The sequence below is a fragment of the Amia ocellicauda genome, unplaced genomic scaffold (assembly GCF_036373705.1).
Source record: "Amia ocellicauda isolate fAmiCal2 unplaced genomic scaffold, fAmiCal2.hap1 HAP1_SCAFFOLD_58, whole genome shotgun sequence".
Taxonomy (NCBI): Eukaryota; Metazoa; Chordata; class Actinopteri; order Amiiformes; family Amiidae; genus Amia; species Amia ocellicauda.
The window spans coordinates 117,640-121,916 of NW_027102988.1; the positions used below are offsets into that span (position 1 = coordinate 117,640).

General features: G+C 41.9%; 1 non-coding gene across 1 annotated transcript; it reads right to left on the reverse strand.

Moving 5' to 3' along the window:
- Window positions 1-1,074: 1,074 nt before the first annotated feature.
- Window positions 1,075-1,189, reverse strand: LOC136738808 (U5 spliceosomal RNA). Its single transcript, XR_010812702.1, has one exon. It is a non-coding gene; the product is annotated as a U5 spliceosomal RNA (small nuclear RNA).
- Window positions 1,190-4,277: the final 3,088 nt, after the last annotated feature.

A 4,277-nucleotide genomic window follows, 5' to 3' on the forward strand; every position in this document is an offset into this window, starting at 1 on the left:
TCATCATCAGCAATGCTGAATAAATCAAAATTGCGAAAGCAAGCAGTGGGAATCACGCTGTAAGAGTCTTTGTCGACCCCGCTTTCCCACTTCACCAACGCGTGCATCACCGCCATACTACCTTCACCTTCTCGTCCGTTTTTTCTGCGCCTTTTTCCCCCGACAAGTCACGGCACAAAAATCAGTCCCGCTCTGCATTCTGGTACTTGGCGTTCTTAATAACACCAACAGGGTGTAATCGCATAGACCACTCGAGTATAAAGTACTACATATCCCATCAGTTTAGCACTTTCAACTGTTTCTTAGTGATTCCTAGAATTACTAACCGGTATTGTAGTCAATGTGTTTATAACCTTTTTTGTTTAACGATTTGTGTGTTATCCTATGGGATCCCATGGTCTTTGATTTGGTCACGGAAGTGATTTGTCTTTGATTTGTTGATCTAGAGTTGAATTTTAATTAGTTTTTCCCTTTTGTATAATTAGTGTAGTGCTACATTTAGTCTTTGTTTTTAAATAAATTTGACAATTTATATCTTTGGAATTGGTGTCTGCGTCCAATTATTACAGAAATTGAGTTCTACAAGACTCCAGGATTCGTGATAAGGTGATACTATGAATTCACTTCTTTAATTGAAATGTATAAGTGTACCTTACGCTACATATATGTATGTATGTATGTATGTATGTCCAATTGCTTTGACAATACAAATGAATTGAATTGAGAGGAGAGAGAGAGAGAGAGAGAGAGAGAGACAGACAGACAGACTGACAAACAGAAAAACAGACAGACACAGACACACACACACACAGAGCCAGCCAGCCAGCCAGCTCAGCGATGACATCACGAGCCTCTCTCAGCTGACTGCTATGACATCACAGAGCACGTACATTCCGTTGCTTGCCGTCTGTCAACCACTCAGTCACTGCCAGCCAGACTGGCTGGCTGGCTGGATGGGGGGGCTGCTTGCTGCTGCTGCGTACCTTAGCAAGCTTATTTGCTTGACCGGCCTTCCTACTCCTCTGCCCACATGCCCACCTATGCCCGATCTGCTGTTCACCTGGATCACAGCTCCGCCCCAACAAGGCAGAGCCCCCCAAGAATGGTACAAACTCACCCACGATCCCCTCCACGGAAAGCTTTAGCAAAAGGCAAAAGCGTTATACGTAATGAAGAGGAACCCGAGTCCAAGACGCATCCGACCAGCCATACATATTTGTGTGTATTAAAGATCACATTTTCTTACATTTAGTTTTTCTGTACTTTATTACATCTTATTGTGATTTATAAAAGTATTGTTTCTTTTCCATATGTATGTATGTATGTGTGTGTGTGTGTGTGTGTGTGTGTGTGCCTGTCTCTGTGTGAAAGTGTGTGTGTGTGTGTGTGTGTGTGTGTGTGTATATGTCTCTCTGTGAAAGTGTGTGTGTGGGTGTGACAGTGTGTGTGAGTGTCTGTCTGTCTGTCTGTCATGTAACTCGCACATCTGTGAGGGCACCATTTTTGCAGAAGAGATGTACACATTTTGGAGCAACATATGCTGCCATCCAGACATCATCTTTTCCAGTGACGTCCCTGCATTTTCAAACAGATCACATTTTATTACACTTTGTTTATCTGTACTTTATTACATCTTATTGTGATTTATACTTGTAATGTTTCTTTTCCATATATATGTATGTACAGTGGGGGAAAAAAGTAATTGATCCCCTGCTGATTTTGTACGTTTGCCCACTGACAAAGAAATTATCAGTCTATAATTTTAATGGTAGGTGTATTTTAGCAGTGAGAGACAGAATAACAACAAGAAAATCCAGAAAAATGCATTTCAAAAAAGTTATAAATTGATTTGCATGTTAATGAGGGAAATAAGTATTTGACCCATTTTCAATGCCCTGGCTTAGGGTTCTCACCCATGATTTGACAGTACATGGCCCCGTCCATCGTCCCTTTGATGCGGTGCAGTTGTCCTGTCCCCTTAGCAGAAAAACAGCCCCAAAGCATAATGTTTCCACCTCCATGTTTGATGGTGGGAATGGTGTTCTTGGGGTCATTCCTCCTCCTCCAAACACGGCGAGTTGAGTTGATGGCAAAGAGCTTGATTTTGGTCTCATCTGAGACCACTTTCATCCAGTTCTCTGTACATGTGCTTTCTTGAGCAGGGGGACCTTGCGGGCGCTGCAGGATTTCAGTCCTTCACGGCATAGTGTGTTACCAATTGTTTTCTTGGTGACTATGGTCCCAGATACCTTGAGATCATTAACAAGATCCTCCCATGTAGTTCTGGGCTGATTCCTCACCGTTCTCATGATCATTGAAACTCCACGAGGTGAGATCTTGCATGGAGCCCCAGACTGAGGGAGACTGACAGTTATGTTGTGTTTCTTCCATTTGCGAATAATCGCACCAACTGTTGTCACCTTCTCACCAAGCTGCTTGGTGATGGTCTTGTAGCCCATTCCAGCCTGTGTGTGTCTGTCTGTGAAAGTGTGTGTTTGTGTGTGTATAGGTGTGACAGTGTGTATGAGTGTCTGTCATGTAACTCGCACATCTGTGAGGGCACCATTTTTGCAGAAAGAGATGTACACATTTTGGAGCAACATATGCTGCCATCCAGACATCGTCTTTTCCAGGGACGTACCTGCATTTTTCAGCAGGATAACGCCAAACCACATTCTGCCCAGATTTCAAGCGCATGGTTGCATAGGCAGAGAGTGCGGGTGCTAGCATGGCCTGCCTGCAGTCCTGACCTGTCTCCGAATTGAGAATGTGTGGCGCACTATGAAGTGCAAATTAAGACAACGAAGGCCCTGTGCAGTTGCGCAGCTGAGGAAATGCATAATGGATGAATGGGGGAAAATCCCGCTTGCTAAACTTAACCAAGTGGTGTCTTCAGTGCCCAAGTGCTTAATAAGTGTTATTAAAAGAAAAGAAAAGGTTTCTTGGTTTCTTTTCACTGCTAATGAGATGCTGTAGAGTGAGTTAGTTATATTGCTTTCAGGAGCTCTAATCGTATTGATGAGTTCATGCAGCATTTGTAATTGAATTTCAAAAAGAAATCTTTGCTGTCTGGCCTGTGTGTATGAGATGTACTCTGTCAATCTTTGGCTAACAACTGAAACATTGGTAGAACAGAAATGGCAACATAAAAAAGAAAAGTACATTTTAAAAGAGCACATTAAATAGGATGAATATACAGTTTTTTACAATCACTTTGTCACTAATTTCAGAACCTTGATGTCATTTTTCAAAACTCTAGACACAAAACTCAAAACGGTCATCACTTGTAACACAGGCTGTCCAATGTTCAAAACATTGCATTGTGCATTCATATCTTTAAAGAAACCTAGCACTTGCAGACTTGTTGGTTCAAATAACTCATTTATCATGAAATACCATAGTAACATAGTAACACAGAAGATACCGATAGTTTCACTGTGTAGTTGTTCGTACAATCATTAAATATTGTAGTACAAAATATGTGATACATGTTTCATTATGGTACTACACATAAATACATCACTGTAAAAGGACTAGTAGAGAGAATACTACAGACACAGTGGAATCATTGAACAAAATCTGAAATGTATTGATGCAATACAATCAAATCACACCATAGGTTTCTTTGAATCCATGCAAAAATAATTAGCTACAAAAACGAACAAAACTACAGTAAAATGTCAACTGCAGTGTTCCTCACCTGGCTTAGTGTAAAAAGCAAAACAAAGGATTGATTACTGTACTTCTAAATTTCCATCAGCCCTGTGTTCAGGTTCAGGTTCTCACAACCATTTTTCACAAGAGGCATCTTGAAACTGAACATACCTGAACATACTCAGTCATCAGCTGCTTCACTCTGTCTGCATTTCTTTCAAAAGGCACACTATACTCTGTGCTACACATTGGTATGCAGTATACAGTCATTTGACAATTGAGAGTAGCCTAATGTTTAGTGCATGCTGAAGACTTGCCGCTTCTCAGTACGGACATTTCTGATGATTGAGGCCACAGTTGATCCTGAGTTGATTCTGAGGTTTGATTGAATCATTGTAGCTGCCTCAGTCATGGTCATGCCATGATTTACAACATGTTCTACAACTATTTCTCGGATTTCACTGGACACTATTTGCTGTTGCTGCCGCTGTCTGGTCCGTGGCCTTGTCCTCTACCACGTTCCCCCAACACCTCTCAAATGAGGCCCATGGCTGCCTCTCTGGTGAGGCCTAAGCCCTCCTCTATGACGAGGCCCACGACCACCTCTCAGAAGGGGTGCATGT